Source organism: Poecilia reticulata, chromosome 1, assembly GCF_904066995.2.
Source record: "Poecilia reticulata chromosome 1, P_reticulata-male-v2, whole genome shotgun sequence".
NCBI lineage: Eukaryota > Metazoa > Chordata > Actinopteri > Cyprinodontiformes > Poeciliidae > Poecilia > Poecilia reticulata.
In genome coordinates, this window is record NC_088830.1 from 15,526,880 (window position 1) to 15,551,668 (window position 24,789).

Below are 24,789 nucleotides of genomic sequence, written 5' to 3' on the forward strand. Positions count from 1 at the left end.
GGACACATATCTTGGAAGCTATTACAAAAACATACTAAATTTTGACAAAATTGCTAAAAAAATAAAGCATTAAAATGGAAAACAAATGACCGTGCCTCATCTATACAGACTGATAGAACAATTTTACACTGATTTTGAATCAACAGGTCACATGACCTGGAAGCTATTGAAGAAAAACGCATAATTTTGACCCAAAAAAAATCCTAAAAAAATGGAAAATGGCTAAAAATGGAAAACAAATGTTTGTGCTTCATCTATACAGACTAGTAGAACAATTTCTAAGTGATTCTGAGTCAATACTTCACATGACCTGGAAACTATTGAAGAAAACATTATATTATTTAATATTAAAATTATTGAAAATATTGTACATGACTTTAAAATTTAATAGATGATATTGTGTCTCATGTAAAAGCATGAATTAGCACTTACAATTAGTTAGTTGATTACAATTCAAGGCATTAACATTTCTTTGACAGGAATGTTTGGTTCGGTAAGTTGTTGACAGTCCCTAAGTAAACCTTCGGGCGCTGCGGCCGGGAGTTGTGGAGAACCACCGGCCGACATTAGCGTTCATAAATAGGATCAACCTTGAGCTAAACGCCGCTACTCCCCGGAGATCGAATATCCAACTTGAAACTAACTTCACTGCGGTCCTATGCCGCCTCGTTTTCAACTAGAGTTAGCCATGTTCGGTATAGCAGACTCTTTCTTCTTCGGCACTAGTTGGCGCCGGTTAATAATTCCTGTAACGCTGGCACCCAGTGGACAGATGGTACTACAGCAATTTTGCTATTTTTAATCAATCAATCAGATTTATTTATTTCTATAGCACATTTAAGCTACAAGAAAGTTTAAAGTTCTATATATATTTAAAAGCACAAATATACTAAGTAATAGAACATACAGTGAGTCAACAATAGAAGCTTATAGTTTAGGATCAACGCATGCGCAGTTTGATCAAAAAATTGTGCCCTGCCTTTTCCGTGACAATTCTCACACATTCAAAAAACGAGTCTCTGTCACACGTACAAAAAACGAGTCTTATTACTGTGTGTGTGTGTGTGTAACTTTAGTCTTGTGTATGTGAGAGAGGAACATTTGTGTGCGAGTTAATACAGTGTATGTGTGCAAGAAAGATAGCATTTGTGTGTGTGTGTGACATTTTAGTATTTTGTATACGCAATTTGAGTATTTTTTGAGTGTGCGTGAGGTTTTTGTAGTGTGTGAGAGACAAAACAGATTTTGTCCTAAACAAAGATACATAAATAAATGTATCTATGTGCTTTCACGTTGCCTTAGTGACGGTAGAGAAACTGATGCTTATCAGTGTGACCCCCATTACATATTAACGTCAACAAAGTAGATAAATCAATCAAAAACAATAACTGAGAGTTAAATTATTTTTTGCCAGATTTTGTTTTATCCAATGCCATTTTCAAATAACTGAGAACTCCAAAAATCATTGCTTTTTACACAGAAAAAGAAAAAAGCATTTCACCTGATGAACTACAGTGCAAGAGAGATTCTTGGTGCTAGAGAAACGTAGGAAAGCGGGGACGGGAAAGTGTAAGAATCGTCACTGGGGTACAGTAGAACTAAATGAATTTCAATGACTGCATTTGATCATGGGCTTTTGACAGAAACAGGGATGGAAAAATGTAGTTGAGGGAGGGGAACACAGAGGTGAGGAAGTTTAATACCATGATGTGACTGGCTTCAAATGTGTTGTGATTTTGTGCACGTCCAAAATGCCGGCTCTTTGTCATGCCAAAGTACAGCGGTGGCAAGGGTATAGCACTGTGATATTTCCGGGCCCGCTGCTGTGACACATGTAGTTGCTCCAGGCCATGCAGGTTTAGTTAGAGCCCGACTCATGGTCATGATGTAGTGTCTTATACAGTGATAGCTTTAAGACATATGAGCTGGTATTTCTAGCGCGAGACACACAGGCCACTATTTCCTCGGGTGAATTGAACACTATTCCCGAAGGAGAACTCTGGATGGATTGTGTTCTTAGGTTAGGGGCAATTCTAAGCCTATGCTGTCACACAAATATCAAACATGTGGTGTAACAAAGAACCCAACTTTGACAACAGAGGAAAATTAACAGCTCTTATTAGATTTAGTTATGAAGTCGGGGGTTGTGTGATCAATGGAATGTCAAGGTCCTAAAATAATAGCTTCAGCAACAAAAATAACAGCAGGTCAGCTTTCAAGCAGGTTGATTTTATTTTCAAAGCATTTTTTATCTATTAAATGCAACACAAAGTGCTTTTTTTTGAAAATACAAACAAATGTATAAGCAAGCAAACAATCATATTGTTTTCCAATTACTAAACTACCCGTTACAGATGAAATGGTTTAAAATGAAGCTTTGCCCCCCAAACATTACTTACCATCTAATTCTGGAGAAATGCAACTCAATTGCTGTGATCGGTGACTACGTGACTTTTGTAAACGTCCGCAGATTGTATTGGCTCTTTTCAGTTCGATGGACATGTAAATCATCCAAATCGGCTCTCCGTTTATTTCAATGTCTGACTAGAGTACTGAATTAACTGACACACAGAGTACACAGCAGCACTTTGATTCTTATTTTGTTGCAAAAACCATTGTTATTGAAATTAATTTACATGGCAAGATATAAGGGGTGGTTTTGGGAACCTAAGTACAAAAACTGAAAACAAATGGTACGTATGGTGGCTAAATGTGCCGAAAAGGCTCATTTGTAAGGTTTGACCTGGACATTTAGGTGATAATACCTCTCTAAAATGTCTGCTTCACTTTTTTTTCATTAAAGAGGCAGTAGTATGTGTTTTCTAATCAAATCCAGCCATTTAATAGCACAATCGGGTAACTATGTAACCTTCAGTTATAAAAATGCTAACTTAAAGGAAATTTGAATTTATATTCTCTGTCTCTTTAAAGACTCCTGCTCTTTCTGAAACTCTGCCTTCAGGAAGTCATCACACTGTCACTCTGTTAAGGAGGATGTTTTTACCAGCATTGTCCTGAAAAGCAGCATGTTTGATGAGCTCAGCAGATGTGCAGTTTCACCAGGTGTTTGCTAATTGGTGCTGGCTATTCTAAAACAGCTGTGGGGGGAGGGAGTAACGAGGAAAGGCTTCTCTGTAAGGCGCAAGCTTGGAAACTGCAACTCTGAGGAGGAGCTGCACCTCAAAGGCAGTGCTACGTCCAGCTGGGTGTGGACAGTTGAATGGTTGAACCATAGCCTGGTGAAGGACTGGAGGAGCTCCAGTAGATGAGATTTTTATGATTTACCCAATAGTTTCAAAACAACTTGGTAGAATTTGAAGAGGAGTCGTTGCAGAGTCCAACATGTTGGTCTTTGACAGAATCAGCTACTCAACAATGGTAGACATAAAGTCTTCTGAGACGGAGCATTTGATATAGCTATAAAATTATTGGTAAGCTATCCCTTGATATTGTTTTCTTGCATAGTGATCCTTTCTTGTGGATCCCAACTGAATCGTGGCTCAAGATTACTTGTGCTAAACCAAATTCCTTATGGAAGTTTTCTCCTGTTAAGAGGGAGTCATTTCTTTCTATTTCTTGAACATGCTCTGAAGGATTGATACAGGCAATGACTCAAACTATATTGGGGATACCTTCTGTTGTTACTTCACTTATGTTTCAGTGTTTGCTTTAGATTAAAGAGGCACAACGTCAGCCTTATAGAAGACAGTTGCCTGTCAGTTTATTTTCTAATTAGAAAGTGGAAACAGTTCCTCAGTCTGACTTGATAAAATGCCAATGTGACAGAAGTCTGTTTCAAACATGGACTGGTCTCTATTAATTGGATAACAAAAGGTTGATGTCGCATCTAAATTGACCCTTAATTTTCTGTGAAAGAGAAACATATTCATCAATTCCAACACACTTGTCAGACCTATTACGGTTACATTAAGACAATCATGTACAGCAGCAAAATACTTAATTTAGTTGCTGACCACAAGCTCAGAGGAATCCTACTACTGAAAGGAATGTCTTTGAACAAAATGTTCCCCTCTATACCAATAATTATTTGCTTGACATCCAAATAATAACGGTAAAAACCATTTAGATTATGCTTTAACAGTAACTAACAACAAAATTATTTGAAGATATAAAAACTAAAGCAATGCTAACCTTGGTTAAGCTGATGCAAGTGGTATCATTGGACCTCTCTCCATCTCTGGTGGAGATACCAGACCCAGAACTAGAGGAAGGACTATCAGAAAAGGCAGACTGCACTTTACCTGCGTTCTCTTCTTATCTCAACTTTTTAGTATCATTTTTAGGTTTTGCAGTTTGCTCTTGCTGCTCCATATTCACAGCTAATGTGGACTTATTTAATGTTGTCTATAGCATCAGTTGACTGACAGGAAATGTTCCACGGATGGATGACATGAAGACGCAGCCAGCTCAAGGCAACATGAACTCAGCAGCTGCTTAGGACCCCCAAACCTTGTGACCCCTCCACAAATGCCTTATTGTTAACACAGACAATAGATCTTGAATTTTAACATTTGTTTATTGAGAATGAGAATGGTATTAAATTTTATTTAACAGTGTTGGCAGAGATATGAGATTTAATAGGCAAGTGCAAAGAATAGTATTTGTAGTCCGGTTGTTGTGTTACCATAGCTACAATCTGGAGGTATGAGTTCTCAATCAGTTTTGAGCTCTGTTTGCTCACAAGCAAAATAATAACTAGCTATGAGTCATTTTCAGCCCGGAAAACTATTCGAACATGCAATTTCTTAAAAAACATTAGCAATAATTCTCGGTTAAAAAAAGCCTGCTTCCCTTGTTAAATTTACATTAGTGCCAAATTTAAATGGTAGAATGTTGATGCAAACTCAGTTTTAATGCTTCATAGGTAAGCTGCAATAAAACAAAAGAGGTGTTAGACATCATTGCAGTATTAACTGGTCAACATTATGTTGCTCATTTTGTTACACAAATTACCTGTCATTCAGTCTCAGCTGCCAGCAGTAAGATGTCAAATACGAACAGCAGGAAGCAGAATTATAGTCAGAAACCACCTGCAGTGATTGACAATAAGTTGAATAATATAATGTATATTAAAGAAAGTGAAGGCTGAAGTGTCTCCGTAAAATGCTTTTGTCCTATCTGTGACTTTGACGTTTTAGGCCATCATTGATATTTAAAATTGCATTTATAATTTACACATCAAATATAAAAACTAAATAATAAATCATTGAAATCCTTTGAGATCAAATTTCAAAGAAATCTTGACTTTAGATGCTATGCGTTTTTAAAGGCTCTTTTCGACCCTTTTTTCTAATTTATAACTATGAATTAATTATTTTCTCTATAGCTAGGGGGGCCATTATTTTGAGGTTTGTATCATGTTATGGATATTTTGCTGCTTTGATTCTTTCATGCATGTCTGAGAAATCCTTGAATTTCTCTTCGGAGCCATTCGGGGTGAATAAACGCTTGCTCATACAAAGTGCTGCCTATTTCCACTTAACGCCTCATTCAAGATTTAGGCACCATGCACACAGAGTCAAATTTAGGTGTTTCTTTCTTTGGGTTTTTAGTTTTTTAGATTTTAAGATTTTTGTCATTTAGGCTGTGCTTCCACGTGAATTTGGAATATTTTAAGACCAGAAGAAATTATTTTTGAAAGCAGATTCCAGACTGGATAATTTTTAGAACACCGGTTTTATGTCTCCCTGTGGCGATGCGAGCCAATGATGTCGAAAATCTCTCACAATGAGCAATCATGGCTCTGTTAGGTGTTTTTTGTGTCGTTCACTGGCAGTGTTACACCCTCACCGGCTGACCCGGCGTACCTACTTACAGTGCTGCTGCATCCTGCCATGTGGACTCACATTGTTTAATCGTTATCAAAAATACGCCAACCGCCCCTTCCACTCGCCTTCACCACTCAGCTCCTCCAGACTAGCGACAGCAGCAATTAGCAAACACCTTAGTGAGTCTGTTGAGCTTATCATACAAATGACTTTTCAGCTGAACACTAGCTGTATTTGCCGTAATGGAAATTCATTGTTGTGATGGTGAAGTGTCAAAAAGAAAAATAACTTCTTAAGGACAAAGAGGTTAATTTCAAGACTTGAAATTGCAAAGACAAATGTCTTTTAAGTTATGCTTGATAACTGGAAGTAACTGACTTGCAAATGCTATGAAATGGACCCATAATACTGCAAGATGTGTTTCAGTGACTTGTAAATATTCATAAAAATTCTGTAATTTCACATGTGGTATAATTGTTTGCAATTTTTTAAATTCCATTTCTAATAATTGTGTTTCTGCACTATATTTAGGTCAGTAGACTTTGGCCAAAATACATATAATAATGTTTGTGACCCAGTAAGAGTCTTAGACATATAACCACATTTTCATAATGTGTACAAAGTGTTAGGTAAAAATGGTAAGCATACCTAAAGTAAAAAGAAAAAATAAAGAGCCTCATAATACCACACCTCCTGTTTAAAGATACAGCTTAACTATTAAATGGTTATTTGCATATTAATTATTTGTAATATGTAATCAGCTTTTTTTTAAAAGGGCAGTTAAACAAAAGGAAGCAAGACCATAAAAATTACCCAGATCTGGACTCATTGTTTATCTTTCCATGAATGTTGGCATATATAAAACATGTCCTACAATCAAATTTTGTACAATGATCAAGTCCCGTTTGTATGATTTAGGTGTACATTTATTTGATGTGCCTTTTTAGTATGAACATACTGAGTGTGTATTGAGATAAAGGCTGTGAAATTTACATTGTACTACCACATACAGATTGACATTTGAATGTAGTATGAGGTTAACTAAGATTATTGTTGGATCGCTGCAGCAACATTTTCATGATTTTTATGCAAAATCTTTAACAGTGGTGGCTATACGTGGTGAAAGTGGTGTCTCAGTTATGACACTGAAGCTGGTGACTTTTTTTAATATGTCCCAAAAAAATCCATGTGCTTTCATGTAGCTATGGAAACTGTGTTGTGAGTATAATTAATTTCATATTTTAAAATATCTTTTGAGTGTAGAAAAATATTTGAATTGTGCTTAATTTTAAACTTCTTCACTTGCATGCCACAAGACACTGCAAGAATTGAAAAAGACTAATATTAGCAAATGTAGGCACTCGTACGCACGTAGTTTGAATGTTATGCTGTTCGAAGCCGTACATGGTGTTTGAGATATGGAAGAAGACAATAGCTCTCTGAGGGCTAAGGGTGATGAAAATACAGTGGGCTGTGGACATCACCGTCTGAGCATGAGTTTCTCTGAAATTACACTGTTGCAGTGGAGGACACAAATACACACACACACACACAAAAAAAGAGCACACACAAGCACCTTTGTGCATGCCGATTCAGATATAATGCACGGATGTCCTCTGCGTTTCATCATCAAAGCTCTATCAGGCTGTGCAGAGTCTGAAGGGGAGAATATGAACCGGATAAAACAAATCGTTTGATGTGTGAAAGACAGACACTCCAGCTCCAAAGTACTTAAGCTTCCCCTCCCAGTGGACTGACGAGGGAGGAGGGCAGGAGCGAGAAATGAGTGCTCGCCTCTTTTACACCCCGCCCCATTGGCGTTCATCTACAGGAGTTTCCAAAGGATTTCATCATTGTTTATGCAAGGTCCCAATGTCATCATGAGCGATGTCAATTAAATAAATAAAGTCAATATTGACAGACGTTTCAAAGATGTTGAGGCAGTGGAAGGGAGAAGTGGTGGACTAAATGAGGAGCAAAGTGGATGTAAAAAACCGATGAGTATATAATACATGTAGAACCAGACTAAATATGTTCTTTGATGTTTCACACATGCTGCAGTGACGACACAAAATGTTTCCTATGTTCATTTTACCTATTTTATCCAAGCAAACCTTGGTCATCTTTTGATATGGTCATCCCCATTGTCTCTCATGGGCATCATACAGCTAAAAATCACTGTCTTGTTGTCATAAGGGCACAAATTGAAACAGATGGCCAATGTAGTTTCTTTGTAGATATTAAAATATTCACCAAGCTGCTATTAATGCTTTGATTGTGTGGCTTGACAAAGACCTTTTATATCTAGTTAATTTCCCTTCAAAGGAGTCTCATTGAGTTATAACCATGAATATGGCTCTTTCAGTAAGTCTTTAAAGATGAAAGGGCACCGACTGCTTCAGCGTCAGATATGTAATACACCTGACCCTTTTAAAGAGCTGAATGGTTCTTTAATATTAAATGGAATTGTTCCAGAAATGACCAAGGTCAGGTGAAAACACAAAAGATCATCAGTGAATTTTGAAAGAAAAACTATTTGACTTCTACACAGATGAAAGCAGCAAATATGGAATTAGCAGTAGTAGAGGTTGTTAGCATGGCTATGCTAAAGTCTAATACAAAGCTCACTAGAACATCAGTGGTAAGAGTTGATCTGAGTCTTCCGGATTTTAAAGCCTATAAAGATGCACTGACAAACGCTACCACAAAAAAGCCACTTTTGGGAAATTAATAGCATATATATATATATATATATATATATATATATTTGTGTGTGTGTGTGTGTACACACAACACTACAGCTATCCGTGCACACATTTTGGCACAGGCAATTGTCACAAAAACATTGATTATGGAGATGACAATTTTTGTTGTGATAAACGTATATACATTTATAGTTATTTTCCAGCATCATGATGTCCCAAAGACTCATTAGCTTCACCGTCGTCTTTACAAAAACTTAAGCTTGAAGAGCTGTAGTTTTTGTAATTGATTAATAATAGGTTTGAACAGGATACCTAAATACAATTTAGCAATTTTACATTTGGATCTTAGTCTTAAGAACTAAACAGAGTAGTAATGGGGCGTGGTTTTTAGTCATTTTGTGTGACTAAGCTATATTTTTCTGCATTAAGTTGAACCCCTAAACCCGTCCTCGGCTTCTGTCAAATTGTGTTTTTTTCCAGTAGCCCAACTCTGAGTTGGTGCGAAAGAAGAACTGTTTCTCTGATCTTCTTTTTTTTTGTCCGTTTCTCTAAGAGACATTTAACATATGCATTAAATAGCAAAAGAGAGTTGTAAAAATCTGAAACGTTTGTAATTTTGTGTCTTCAAGGCATTTAAAATCAATTCTACAAAGCACTGATTTAAATATTCAGTTTGCAGTTAGTGCTTTAATCTTGATGTTTTTCAATTGCTTCTCAGTGTGGAGGCGCTCCTGAAAAACAAAACTAAAGCTATACAGGTCAGCTTGCGCCTATGAATACAAACACATTCATATTCTTAAGCCTTTTAGGTGTCTGCCATGTAAAGACTGCTTTGATGCACAAATATTTTATTTCTAGTAACTGTGATGCTGCTGTCTCTTTTTCTCTGTGCTGAAGAAACCTCTTTATTAGCCTGTGATAAGGAGTTTGATAAGCACAAGGCATCAGGTGATTATTTTTGTTTTGATACTTCTACCTTTTCTGAAAGAGATCTCAAGAACATTTAGTGATGTGGAGTAAAAGTTGAACATTTTATCCACTTTCAAATCAGATTTTTTCTCTTGATTTGTCCTTTTTTTTTTTTTCTGAATTTGTGCTAACCAGAGTTATCTCCCATTTCCAGATGACCCAGGTTGGCTCATTTGTCCTATTCAAGAAGCAAGAGATTGATTGTTGCCCATGCTATGACTGTAATTATACTGTCATCACTTAATCAACCTTATTGGATTCCTGAAGCGGTCACATTCCCAGAGGCTGGACTTATACAACGAATGGCTATTTTAAGCTGGAAGTAAAGAAAAGAAGGGTAAAACTGAAAGGAAAATATGCAACGGGATAATTACTGAAGTTGCCATCATTCAGTGCCTATTCACAACCCTTGATTGTCTTCATGTTTTGTCAAAATTCAATATATCATATGTAATAATAATGGTTTTAATTTCTAAAAATGATGTCATTTGAGTCAATATTGAACATCCATCCATCCATCCATTTTCTTTACACCCTTGTCCCTTAGTGGGGTCGAGAGGGTTGCTGGTGCCGATCTCCAGCTAACATTCCGGGCGAGAGGTGGGGTCACCCTGGACAGGTCACCAGTCTGTCGCAGGGCAACACAGAGACACACAGAACAAACAACCATGCACACACACATTCACACCTAGGGACAATTTGGAGAGGCCAATTAACCGGACAGTCATGTTTTTGGACTGTGGGAGGAAACCGGAGTACCCGGAGAAAACCCACGCATGCACAGGGAGAACATGCAAACTCCATGCAGAAAGACCGGAGCTGGGAATCAAACCCAGAACCTTCTTGCTGCAAGGCAACAGCTCTACCAACAGCGCCACTGTGCAGCCCAATATTGAACATATGCAGTACTATATTTCACTACAGCTGCAAATAATTATGGATATAACAGTGACATTGCAAATTTAGAGACCACGTTTTATTACCATTCTCTGCAACACAGCTCCAGCTTTATAGGACTGGAGTGAGAGAGACAGTGGACATACATTTTCAAGTCATCATATTTTCAACTGGATATCCATCTGAACTTTGATTTAGTCATCTTGACACATAAATATGCTTTGCTCTAACTTAGTCTCACCCAATATTTCAATTTTTAGAAGATATTTTCCTCAGCATCTGAGTGGATGGAATCATATATGTCAACTTAGACTGCTAAACATATGTAGTAGCAAATTTCTATCTACACACATCAACCGAAAAGTAAAAACCTGGCTATAGAATGGTCTTCAAAATGGATAATAACCCTAAACATATAGCCAAAGCAATGGCATAACCATCAAACAGCCCTGATCTCAATACAATGGAGATGTTATAGATCTGAAAAGTCATGTGCAAGTGAGGCAGTTTTGTCCCATTCTTCCACAACTGGCCCCATTCCTCCAGTTCTGTCAGAAGGAATGAGCCAGAACTTCAGCAAACTGTTGTAAGGAGCTTATGAAAGGAAACCTAAATGATTTGAAACAAGTCATACAGTTTAAAAGACTATTATTCCTTATTATTCCTTACACTGACCTAATGAAAGTAAACTGCTGAATTCAAAGAAAGTAAAAAAAAAAAGAAATCTCTAAAAATATGTTCGCTAAGTTTTTTGGCAAATAGTTAAATTTGGTAATTCTAACAGACCTAAAATGAGGTTTCATTTGATTTAACTTCACACAGTGAGGAGAAATCGTGCACGTGACATTGTGTTCAGTATGTAAACATCAGGTTTGAAAGGCATTTTATTTGTACTTCACAGTTCTGCACTAGTTTCTTCTGGCCTGTTACATACAATCCTAATGAAATACAAGGATGTTTTAGCTGCAATATGACAATGTGAATCAATCGGATCAATAGGCGCAAATATTTTTGCAAGTCACTGTTTGTTAGAGCTATAGCAAAGAAGGGCTACCGTCGTAACATAATGCCAGAGATTAGTCTCAGTGGTGCAGAGTGGATAACATTGGGCCATACAGAGACAATAGGGGATCAGGTGGGGGGTCCAGGTGAGGACTCCAGGTGATTGTTTCAAGAAGTGTGTACTACCCTGTTGGAGGAGAGGTAACAAATAGTTTGAGTGTCACCTGGAACACCAGTTTAATAATTCATTTGTCTATGTGGCTGGACAGAAAGGGCCGCTTTGAAGAGAGGGGCACAGATGGTCATCAGAGTGAAATAGAGCCACATGCACACGCCTATCAACATGCCACCACCCACACATAAGGCACACAAAGGACCAGAGACTGGCTCATCACCTGGGTGCACACCATATGCCACAGCAGCAAACAAGCAGCTCTCTGGACCCATGCTGGGAAGTTGCGCACACACACACGTGCACAAACACAAAATTTTCTTGTATTTTTATCTGTTCCACTTTCCCATGTAAAAGAACAATTCTCACACACTGATGTGTAGTTGTGTTTATGTGGGCTGCGGCGATAAGAATTTACCGACGGACAGAAATGTCTGGAGGTGTGTCATCATCCACCATCTGCATCACACCAGTGCACACATATCTAATGTCAAATACAGGGAGCAAAACAACTAAGCGTTCACAGTCTGAGGTCTGTAAGATCTGGAAGATGTGGGAAGAGCATTAAAACTCAGTTTTTTGACAATCTATCATTCTATGAAATGAATTACTGGTGATGGTACCTCTTTTTCTCTTTTTGCATCTCAGTCTGATTAGTTGAAATCGAAACATCAAGTCAGATGATGACACAAAATGATGCAACACCTACTGCAATAATTAAAAAAGAAAGCTCCCTACTCTTTTGAAAGCACACATATCTGTGCACCAGACATTAAAACGGCAACCTCGCTTTCATGCATTAGTGTTCCAGCTTAATGGTTATGACTTCTCCTTTTGTGCTTGGCATGCTTTTCATTCTCTCACCGTGTGGCTTGGAGGCGATTACTTCAAGGCAGTAAAACAGGTCTCATTGTGGGTTGTGCGGCTTGCAGACAAAACGCTTATTGTTTTACTCGTGTCATATTTAAAAGGTTTTTAAACATTTATATTGTAAGGTTTGGGGCACAGCATTGTGTGCCAAATTTCACAGAAGTGCCCACTGCTTTTGTGTACTAAAATAGTGAAAGAATTGGGGGTGAAGCGAAGACTTAAAACTCGCTGAACTGCTCAAAACTGAATAATGCTGATAGTGAAAGTAGAGTTTGGATGCAGACAAGGAAATGAGATGGCGGTGTGTGATGGGTGGTAAGGCTGAGTGGATGGATGAGTAGCTCTTGGCAGTGTGTGGCCAGTATGACCCTCTCAGTCCAAACAGAGCCATGTACAGATGGAACAGACCCCAGACGACAAGCACCATTACCCTGAAGACCGCAGCGGCAAAAGATTGAGCACAGAGCACAGAGAGGTATGGGAAAAAGAGTAAGAGGAAAACTAAGTGAGTTAAAAACAGAAAAATCTGGTGCAATTAAACCCTTTAGCAGGGAGTGAATGCTGTGTTTGCCAAAAGGATGAGACACATGGATTATTACTGGCAGCCTTTATACTTGGTGATAAACACTGTTTCATAAAGAGACACATTTTTACCTTTGTGATTCAACACATAACTCAACACTTCAAAAAAAAAAACCTCATGCATTGTTTCTCCTAATGATGTTTCAATAATGTTGAAACTACTTGAATGTTTGGCTAATGCTAGCCCATTTACTCTTTCTTGTGATATGACTTGTTCATTTGGCTAATAACACATTTTAATTCAGTTACTTTATTATCTGCGGACAAAAACATAGCAAAAGATTTTTTTTAAAACATCCTCGACTTTTTGCTAGTCCTTTATTTGCAAGAGTCCAGGGTGTCAAATTACACATAAAGGAAAATGACAAAATTGCAGAGTTGGCAACAATGCATGGGGAAGCCAGAAGAATTTGTAAAAAAAAAAACAAATTGCATAACTCATGCAGGTAGGAAGCTAACGCAGCCACTTTCTCTGTACCAGTGTCATCACAAAATATCAAAAACTCACAAATTGTTAAGAAAACCCCCAGATTTGTTAGGTTTTCCAATTAATATTTATGGTATATAATAAAGTTTTGTATGGCATGCAAAGGAAAAAGAAAGATACCAGGAAAAAGCCTGATGAATTTCTCACTGGGGTTGCAGCTGTCAGAACCACAAGCCCCTTTCAGATCATTATTTTGATCTGTGATCTACAAGCCTCTATGCCTTTCGATCAAATGAAAGGTCTTGACATGGAATGGGAGATTAAAGTCTACTCAATGTTATGCTACCAATCCAACTTGTGAGGTGGTAGCAAACCTGTAACCTCTATGAACTCTAGGAGTAACACAGGATTGCAGAATGAGCGTGAAGTTAAGATATGATACTAAAACAGGAGCTACAGCCACACAGTTCTGTGGGGCATTGAGAACAAGATGTGCTGCATGAACTTACTGCTTCTATGCAATAGCTTGATTGGCAGAATCTGATGAAGATGATATATTAAGGATGGTACATAACAAAATTCCTTGTATTTAAAGGACTGTTTTTGTAGAGCCTACATGACAATAGCAGCACTTGGCTTCGCTCCATAAGCAATTTCCCAACAGGGAAAACCCCTTGCATATTATACATTACTCAGATTAATACTGCAAGTCATAAGCCTCGCCCCTTTGGTTTTGTATTCCCATCTGCACCGAGTACACATGGATTGCCCTCTGTGTATCAACATATATGACGCTAAAAGGAGCAAAGTGATACATAATGGTGTGTGTCCTGTGCATGCTTACTGCAGATCTTTTGATTAAAAAGGTAAGAGGGCAGCTGCATGTTTTCATAGAAAAAGAAACCATTGGAAGACATCCATCCAGATGTAATGTATAAGAACGTGAAAATGTCATTCATATCAGAATGATTTCAGTAACATGCTATTAATTTGCTGCTACTTCACGTCTGCCTAGTTTAGCAAGCGAGAATTTGGAAGTAAACAGAAATTTACCTCGTAGAAAGAACAGTTAAAAAATTTTTCACAGTCATCGTCATCTGCCAAAGCCAACATATTTTCCTTTATTTTGCTCTTATGAAAGAATCTACCACTTCCAACACCTAAAAAAAATGAAACTTTATTTCCAAAAAAAAAAAAAAGTCCTCTGAGGACTGGTGTTTGTAGCGTTACTTCACAAGCACATTTCATCCAAAAGAAAAGAAAAGGAAAAGAAAGGGATCATTTCATGCGCTGTCCTTTTGGTTCCTGATTGTTCTTTTATTTTGCTGCCTTTCCTATGTGACATGAATTGTCATGAAAATGCACCTTGGCTCATGACTCTTTCCCCTTCTCTGAACCTCTGACATTACTTCCTCGAAAAGGAAGGATTTCCATGGTGACAAAAGAAAATTATAGGTACGAGTTGGGTTAAAGGACAGCAGGGGGTAAGAGAGGTGTCAAAGTCCTACAATCAGCAGTGACAGGCAATCACTAGGGAATTAAAAAGAAAAAAGTCAGACCATGAGTGTGGAGGAGACGAGGCAGAAGAGTGACAGATGACTCAGGTGAGGCCAGGAGTACTGGAAAAATGCGTGAATAACACAATTACAGAGGGCTAAAACGATGAGCCTGATGAGAGTTAAGGGTATAAAAAGGAATCGAGAGGATCAGATCCATCTAAATGTGGCTGGAGAGGGAGCTAAGAGTTCCCAGGAACGAAAACGGGAGAAGCCAGGAGATGGTTAACGGAAGAGCCAGGGCTAGGTGAGTGTACAAGATTGATTGGTGATTGCTCTTGGATTTTGTGGAAGCAATAAAGAATGAGAGCGCTGTTAAAAAAAGAGGGACTATAAACTCCCAGATGCCAGGTATTTTTCCTACCGAGAAGTGAGACGACAGGAGCCTAATGAGTTCCCTCATAGCTGGGTGGGTTTCATCTTATCAAACAAGCATTTCCACACAAGCACACCAGCTCAGCCATATGAACATGAACAGTCAAACAGCTTTAATGAATTACAGAGGTCTTAGCCTGAATGCTTGGCCTTGTCTCATGATGATACAGTATGTTTTTTTCTGTGTATTCATGCACATACAACTGAATAGCATGTGACCTACTATATCACCAGCTGTACCACTGAATGGCCCCCTAAATTGTACAGACGTTATAATTAGGACAGTTATACACATCATTATGACAGCTATACATAAAATCTATTAATGGAAATCCATAAAATCCTGTTTCCTCTTGACAAACCTATTTGGTTTTTATAAAGCACTGCGGTGAATGTGTGATGAGTTACAGTATCTCTGAAATTGTGTGCTTTAAGTCCCAACATTCAAATGGCTATATCTTCTTAATTACCCTTTTGGATTTACATGTCTTTGACATTATGGGAAAGCTTAAAATCCACACTTTCAGAATCTGTAAATAACTCAAAACGCCCCAAGTAGACTTATTCATGCTTTTGTCATGGCTCGTCTCATTTGTCACAGTTAGAAAGCACAATAAATACAAAAAACAAGGTAGTGCCTTGCAAAAGTATTCTTTCATCTTTGACTTTTACACATTTACTCACGTTACTGCCATCGTTTGCTATGTAGTTTATGTTACAGACTACAAAGCAGGTAGTAGCTGCAAGATGGAAGGAAAATGATATATGATTATTACCCCTTTAAAATATTTTACAGATCTCTACAGCCTTTGGTAAACTGCTAAGAAGACATAGGACCAAAGTTGAAGTCAAAATTTGTTATAATTTAAAAGAGAACAAAACTGGGACTACACAGTGGTACGGTTGGTTTCATTGTGTCCTTGCAGCAAGAATTATTGGCTTTGAATTCTGGCATAGATTTTGAATGTTTTCCTGTGAATGCATTGGTTCTTTCTGGGTATTCTGGCTTCCCCCAGAAACAAGATGACTGTTAGGTTAGTTGGTCTTTCTAATTGGTTCTTAGGTATGAGTGTGTGGTTGTTTGACTCGTGTGTCTCTGCCTTGCTCTGTGATGAACTGGCAACCTGCCCAGGCTGAACACTGCTTTTTGCTCAATGACCACTGAGATGGGTTGTGACAGTTCAAGATACTGAATACACCAAACCATAGCATGGCTTACCGAACCGCACTGACCCATACCGTTAGCGTTCAGTGGAAGCGAGGCATACATGTGAAAGCCACCAGTTATACCAGGATGGCTTTCATGCTTCAAATTCCACACGTGCAGTTTTGTGCCTTTGTAGTTACACGCACAACCAGTCGTATATCACACACATGTGAACATGTCTGAACACCACCAGTGAGCTAAAATATCACCACACAAATGAAAGTATTGATTTCAAAAGGGGCAAGAGGCAGGACTGGGATCAGGTGACGGACATAAAGCAAAATGTCATAAAACATAGAGGCGCTAACTCTAAAGTCAATCCCTTTCCATCCCCATAACAAATGCCAGCTTTTCATTAAGATCTGACTGTAGCACTTATCTTCTGACGGGCATCTGCATAACGCATTGCTTCTCAGACACTGCACCTAGTTTAGTTTATTACCACACAGAGAGAGGAAGCAAAAGTATACAGTGATGTGGAAAAACAGGTAAAATGGAGACAACGGATGCAAATTACCTCATCATCTCTTTACTGTAACAGTGCTAAAGTGGTTTTGCTGAGAGTCTACAGTAAATACTGCTGCCAGTGACATTTTATCTCTTCTAGCTGTTTATTTGACTCACATTGCCCCACCTTCCTGTCACAGCTTCAGGTTGGCCGTAGCCCACTAATAAAATAAGAAGAGATGGCCATACTGTGATGCTAGCACTAAATCAATGTGGGATCTCATACCATGCTGACAACCCCAGCCTTCTTCTTCTATACTATGACACCACGAATATTAAATTATGTCACCGCATGGGCCGCAAGCACAGAGAAAGAGAGTAAGAATCCAAAAGAGCAAAGGAATACGGACTATGCACAAGCCACTATTGCAATGAAATGGTATTGTGCTTAAAACAAATAGATGACAGGTGGACGATAATGAGAAGCAGCATGGGAGAAGAGTGCAAAGAGGAGTACTGTATCAGTACTGTATAGCCAGATGTGAAAGAACAGCCAAACAATGTGCTCATGGGTTTAGGTGAAATGAAATGATAAGGATATGCAAGCATAAAAGATGACAATTGACATAGTCGGGAAGAGTGTCTGGGTTTGATTGCCATATAGAAACCATGTAGAATGTTTAAAAACAAGACTGATAAAAATGTTTTAAACGGGGAAAAGAATGGAGGAAAGTGCAGAGGAAATGAGCGATATTACAAACATGAAATGCAACAGTGGAATTACAAACACATACCTCTTTTCGTTTGACAATATTTTTATGTATACAGTATGTACAAATTTGTGGATCACATTTTGCAATATAGACTGAAAGAAACACACTTACACATCAGCTATCTTAAGTAATATAGTAAGTATGTAATACTGTGTTTTACTTACACAGTATTTTAATAATACTGTATTCCCAGTATCACAATAATCATTGAAATACATTGACGCTTGTAATACTACAATCGGCAAAGATAACCTGGGTGCAGAATCTTATGAGCTATGTTATTTTGAATTTCGTTCCTATATTCACCTCACGCAAATAAGAGACGTTCACTGTCCTTAATGCTATTGGCTAACATACATTTTTATGAATGGGATGCTAAATCTCACTGACGGTTGTGGGCATACCCCAATGCTGGTAAAGAAAGAGTTTAAAAAAAAGTGTGAATTAACTGCAGCACATATCAAAATTGTAATATTCAACAATAATATTGCAAGTGCCTAATAGTGAACAGCCTGGAATGCAAGAGTGCAACATTTCAAACAAATGTTAAACATGCTATAAAAGCAACATGAGCAACATGTATTTTGTTAATACTCAAAACAAATTCCTAATTTGTAGGTATTTAAGGTGAAATAAAGTTAAAGATCTGCTGAAAAGCAGCATAGATATCTGCTGGTGTTAAGTGAATGCACTGTATACGCCCAACATCTCGCTGATAAGCTGTATGTCTCAAAACAAGGCTTTAATTAAGCCTGGTAAAATTAATCAGCTGCATCCAAGGAAACAGCAACTTGCTCTTCAGACACCGCTGAATTACTCACAGACCACCTGTTTGTGACCTTCCTCGCTGTTTTCTTCCCACCCATAACATTTAGTGGGTCCTCTGAAACCTCTTTTTACTAATAGGCACCTGCCAGTCAAACAGTAGAAGTGAGCACAAACCACTGGGGGCATGTTGTTGTTACCAATTAGCAAAAGTTTTGGCTCACTTGGCACACTTGTGCTGCTCATTATAACCACCAATACATAGTAAGGTACAGTGACTATGTAAACTATCTCACTTTTAATACAGTCAAACCAAGGTAATTTATCCTGCCTTGCTAAAGTATTTATACCCAAAACCTTTTCATATTTTATGATGCAGCAACAAAGTTCAATATATTTTTTTGTGGTTTTTATGTCATAGTTAAACATAAAGAAGCGGATGACTTTGAGGTGAATTTTCTTCAAAACCTGAGCAGAGTAGTGTGCATTTGTGTTGATTCCTTTTATTCACATACCATTTGAGCTTAGGAAGGCCATTTAGTTATTGAGTAGTAAACTTTCTCTATAAGATGTATAACAGCTGCAACGTGAGAGATTTTGAGCTGCACTTGTCATCTTTGCTCTGCTAACGCCTCGTCGTTGGTGTATCGGCAAACCTTGGAGAGCTTGAATTAATTCATCTATTTAAAAATGTGATTCTTTTCTTGACAAATTATTATTGAGATGAAAGTGCAGTTCACCGCTGTACTAAATCTCAATTAACAGTTCATTTTAGTTCAAAAGGAAAGTTAACACTTTGACAAAAAAACATAAAAAAAATACTTCAGATGTTGAGATATTTAGTGAAGTGGAAAAGAGTGGTTCTTTGAACAATATAAACATACTGAGTGAGTGCCTTCAGGGGCCCGGAGTGGTTTCTACAATTGGATACCTGCAGGGAATTTGAAAGCAAAGAATGTACACGACGCATGACCGATCTTTAAATGTGTTGCATACATTACAACACTGTCTTGGCATTGAATTGATTTTGAGGAACACGTTGAACTTTTAATGTTTTTATATGTAACACCATATGAAAATGTTGTGTCCTTTTCTTTCCCCTTGAAAATTATGCAAAATTGTGATTGCGATTTATGACATGGCTGGTAGTGGCACATAATAGTGGAAAGCTCAAAAGGTAAAAAAAATACCATAGCACGACATTCTTTAAATTGTGTTCTCAACCGTCCTAATTCACCACTGATGTACCCTTTCTGAAGAGCTAATTTGCCTATTAATGCTAACATAACATAGTTTGTGCAGTGACTCACAAATACGTGTCTGAAACAATTTTCAGCCTCAGTGCAAAGCATGCCAATATATCAGCACTGCTGGAACTCCCAATAGGGCACATTATTGATATGGACTGGGTCTCATAGGTTTGCGCTGTGTGCACATATGAGTCTTTGTGCATATTTGTGTGTAATTTCTTCATTTGCCAATGAGAGAAAGAAGAGTGTCCCAAAGGCCTAAAGGGTCTCTCTCTCCAAATAAGTAATGACAGAAAAGGCAGCCAAATCTCTGCTCTGTTCTCTCTGCTCATCCCTTGCTGCCTCCTCCGTTGGTGTATTGACAGGTCTGTGGCCACAGCGCCACACACACAGAGAATGTCAATGACCCAGCACGCAGCTAAAAGTATTACCAGGGTGGTTGTTAATATGAATATGAATCCTTCAAAGTGGGTGTTGCTGGCCATTTACAACACACTGAGCAGCGAATGCTAAACATCTCGACAGTACACCCTGATGTTACAACACTTTGTCAGTCCCGACGGAACAAAAACTAGTGGGAACCATACAGACTGAAGCTCAAGAATGATCAACTAAGCATGAATGTCGCATATCATGGCCACATGTGTATTCATCGCTTTTATATGCTGATATTTAAAATCAAATTAAAAATTACTTTATTGATCCCTAAGGGAAATTAAAGTGTCGCTGACATGATAAAACCAATTAAATGATTTAAAAAGATTAACTCCTGTGCTTTCATTCTGTGTGCACTAAAGCTTTTAATAACAAATATTGCGGACCTACAACTATAAATGCCATGGTATTGCGGAGAGTCACAGTTTTCGTCTAGACATTGGGGCAAACTCAGACGGTATCCTGTGATGTAATGAGGGTAAGTCAAATGTAAACGACTAAGGATGAATTTCAAGACTTTGAAATAGGTTTGACTGAGTCTGAGTTTGATTGTTCTACTTCTGACAGCTGCATAGTATTCCTATGTTATAATCTTGTACAGTAGAGGGATTATCAGTCATCGTCATACTGTGATAGTACCCAGTGTACTGTGAATACTGCCTGCAGAAATAAAGCAAGCATATATTATTTTAACAATTTAAGCAAGGTACAACTAGGCTAATAAAATGTAGTCGGTATCACATTTTGACACTTAGGACATAATCTATTAATATATTCATGGTGTCCAAAGTATAGCAGATATTGATATTTTGTTCAGGCAAATACAATTATTTTCCGTTTGTTGGATGTTAACTGTGTAGCATCAAGAATACCTGCTAATCACACTCATGCACCGACTTGGCTCACTTGCCATTCTAACTCTCGCTGTTATGCAGCAGCAATAGTACTGCTTTCATGTTATATTTCGATAGTCTCCCTTGACCGTCACTAAAATCTCTAATCCCATTGGTGAGAAATGTGCACTTTTTGGCTTCCTCTTTTCTCTTGTTGCCATGGTGAATTGCGTTATTAGCTTTCCATTGATGAGGGCCTCTTACCTACTCATGCTCACACTTAATTCAGAGGTAACTTGACTCAGAATTGAGATACCCAGTTTATAACTTCTTTTCTGAAACCCAAAACCCTGAATATCACAGAGCCAGGTAAGTTTATTTAGGGTAGAAGCCTTGTACTCAGATGTTGTTAACCCTGCTTTCTGAAATAGGGCCCTAGATGACACCTTTTTTGACAAGCACTGCTAATCCATCTCCTTTCCTTTTCCCCCAGCTCTTTCATTCTCTGTCTGCTAGGAAGCAGAGAGACGTTGGAGTCGGGGATATAATCCTGCAGCCATGTCTCAGTAAAACTTATTATACTGCGTTCCATATAGCATTGTTGAGTCCTTGTCAAGGCTTGAAGTTCTTCCAGCTTGTTGGCTAACGATTTCACATTGCGCATTATGATGGATGGAAGAGATGGTTTGAACTTCCTCCTCGTCCTCCTTGGTGCCTCCTTCTCAACTCCTCTGCGATTTCTGACTTCAGTTGTGGTATTATTTCAGCTTTTGCATTGTTAATCAGCTGCTCCCTGCTGTAAACCACCCTGTTTCTATGGTTATGCATCATAACAAAGAAGCAAAGTATAAAAAGTTTGGGGAAAAATCAGTCCAGCTACAGCATCCAAAACAAGAAGGAAAAGTTGACAAAAAAAAAAAAAAAAACTATTTCCCCCCCAAAAAACATTTGAGAAAATAAAAAATAAAAATCTCAATGAAAGTACAGAACGACTCCAACGTGCTGCCACCCTGAGCGGCACAATTCTAAAATATGTTGAATCTGGCCTCCAACACTAATTCATGCACTGGTGAGTGATGTATGTGCAAAGCTCCCCTCATTTTAACATCCATTCAATTATCTAAATACCATAAAAAAATGTGTAACATTCTTGTGTAGGGCAGTTTTCCTTCGTGAGCTGTAAATATCAGCAGACGGGACGCTGCATATCTGTCAGCTATGCTGATAGTAAGCACATAATTTCATCACCTTTCCAAGGCGGTCACATTTGATAGGGTACATCCAGACCAATAAATTTCATTTAAATGTCAAAGTACTATGAAAAAAACAAAAAAAAAACACAGTTCACATCATTCATAATTCCATAGCTACTCATTCGAGTAGATGTCTCCACATTCCACTGGGTCTATGTTTCAGATGCAGCGCTATTTGTTTTCTATAAATAAATCCCACAACACACGTCTATGTAATGCCTTAGGCAAGGGAGCAATATCAAGTAATGTATGTCTAGAGACCGAATAGTGTACCACTAAAACACCTACATGCCTATTTACACATTCTCCCCGCATGCCAAAGCGTTTTAGGGTGAAATCAACACACTTATGAAAGAATAAAGAAATAAGCAATATTTAAATATTCTTGTTATTCTTCTCCTACAACTTAGAAAAAAAAACAGAAGAACAGTGCAGGGTTTTGTATTGCATTTTCCTCTTGCATTCAGTGACAAATAGGCAATTCACAAGTTACCAAAAAAACTGTAAAAGAGCATTCGCTTCCCAGTTCTCCACTAGGCAAAGAAATAAGAAATGCCTCAAAGGACTTCCACAAGCAGCAAATGTAGAAATATTGTGGATGGACTGGTGAACCTTAGCAGATTTATATATGGCTGGCACTGTGCATTTAGTGGAAAAAAAAAAAAGTGGGGGTGTCGTTGGGTGAAGAGGATGGTTTTAGACTTCCATCTTGCAGATATGGATCGGTTTTGGGAAGGATGCATATTCATAAGGGGGAAGGGATTGGGGTCGGCAAGTTCTTTGGATTGTTTTCCGTGCCTGACTTTTCAGCATGAGCTTGACAAAACACGAAGGGGGTGGAGGGGCAGCAACGCACACATGCGCATGCACACAAATACAGAGTTTGTGACCCGAGGATGTTGAGGCTGTGTTTTGGCATCAACAAAGTTACATAATTGTCTATTTAAATTTTTTGTTCAATCTAAGCGCAACACATCATAAAATTTTTCATCATACTAATCTGTAATGGCATCACTCTTGCTAATAGTATGCAGAAATAGTCTGCAGTGTTTGGCTTACTGCTAATCCTCTCTCACATGAACACTGACTTTCCTGCTACCCCACACAATTGTTCCCCCTCTCTCTTTTGCTCTCGCACACACCACCCTTTAGACCTCTTCCAACATCCAAGAGCCCATCACATCCTGTTATGAGCCGGTGTAAATTAAGTGCTGTGAATCAGAGATGGCTGTTACTGCATGTGACTTGGGTGGAAGCGAATAGGACAAAGAAGAGAACGGAACTGCGTGTCCCTGCAGCTTCATGGGCTGGTGTCTCACCAGGATATATAAGTGCTCAGCCGGATAATACCGTCATGTACATAACTACTCGGTGTCCGTGAATGTATGTGTCTACAGTAGCGTGTGTGATGGCTTTTACAATTTGGTGACCTGCTGCTCAGCTCTTAACAAGAGGGGGCAGGCATCTGCAGCTGTTTTCACTGTATAAGGCAGCGCAGGAGGGTATTAATAGGTTAAAAAAAAAAAGTTACACCTCTGCACGATGAGGGTGGAAGCAAGAAAATTGTAACATTTAGGTCTGAGAATAAGAAACGAGCCGTATGAGAACACAGAAGCGAGGGGAAATGTAAGGTAGAGCCGGTGACAGAAATGAGAGCTTGGAGGGTGAGGCAGGGAAGAAAATGAGATATTGAGAGAGATGGTGAGAGATGTATACACACACGCATGCACACGCGCACACACACAAACAAGAGTGGGAGCGCCAGAGAGAGCCCAGATGAGGGAGTTGAGATGATGGGCTGGCAGTTTCCAAGCACCAGGCTGTTTTTCAGGGCTGTCAAGCACATTGTGAGGCATTGTTTGAAATGCCCAAGCTGATGGCTGACATATTCCCCATGAATCTAGCATGCCAGGCCGCTGTCCACTACACTACACTACACTCAGACACACATGAGCTGATCTGGTCTGTGGCTGTAGTTTGTCTGTGGGTGTGCTGGTCAGTGAAGGGTAATTGGCCGACCTTGGCCCATCATGGTGGCTGAAATGAGGAAGGCTGTAGGGCTGGGTAGTTGTAAATTGTGTCCCACATGAATGCAGTTTTGTCATTGGTGCTCAACTGAGGTAGTTAATTGATACTGCTGGAAGAGACAGGCCATATTAACAAAATGTGTTTCCTCTTGGAACCTGTCCACACCTGGACAAACCTAAAAAGAACTTCTGCATTTGCAGAAATTATACTGTAAGACCAAATCAGACATATACATTCATAAGACTTCATATGTTACCATGTCTCCAAAAGTCTCCAATTATACGAAGTAACACAACAGAAGATAAAAATACTCTAGAGATTTCTCGCTTGAGGAATACTTAAGATTTTAAGTTTTATATATATATATATATATATATATACACTGCTCAAAAAAATAAAGGGAACACTTAAGTGTAAGTATATATATATATATATATATATATATATATATATA

At 38.4% G+C, this 24,789-nt stretch overlaps 2 long non-coding RNA genes across 3 annotated transcripts in view; both read left to right on the top strand.

Moving 5' to 3' along the window:
• Positions 1-24,789, top strand: part of LOC145551680 (uncharacterized) — a 128,731-nt gene that overhangs the window by 78,686 nt on the left and 25,256 nt on the right. The window contains exon 4 of one of the 2 annotated variants that reach the window (XR_014087580.1): positions 9,618-10,494. The exons of the other annotated variant lie outside the window; for it this stretch is intronic. This is a non-coding gene — a long non-coding RNA (uncharacterized LOC145551680). Of the gene's footprint in view, positions 1-9,617; positions 10,495-24,789 lie in introns of those variants that run through there. 2 annotated transcript variants of the gene reach the window in all.
• LOC103464154 (uncharacterized) lies at positions 15,829-21,640 on the top strand. The gene is made up of 2 exons (XR_533602.2): positions 15,829-21,423; positions 21,548-21,640. It is a non-coding gene; the product is annotated as an uncharacterized LOC103464154 (long non-coding RNA).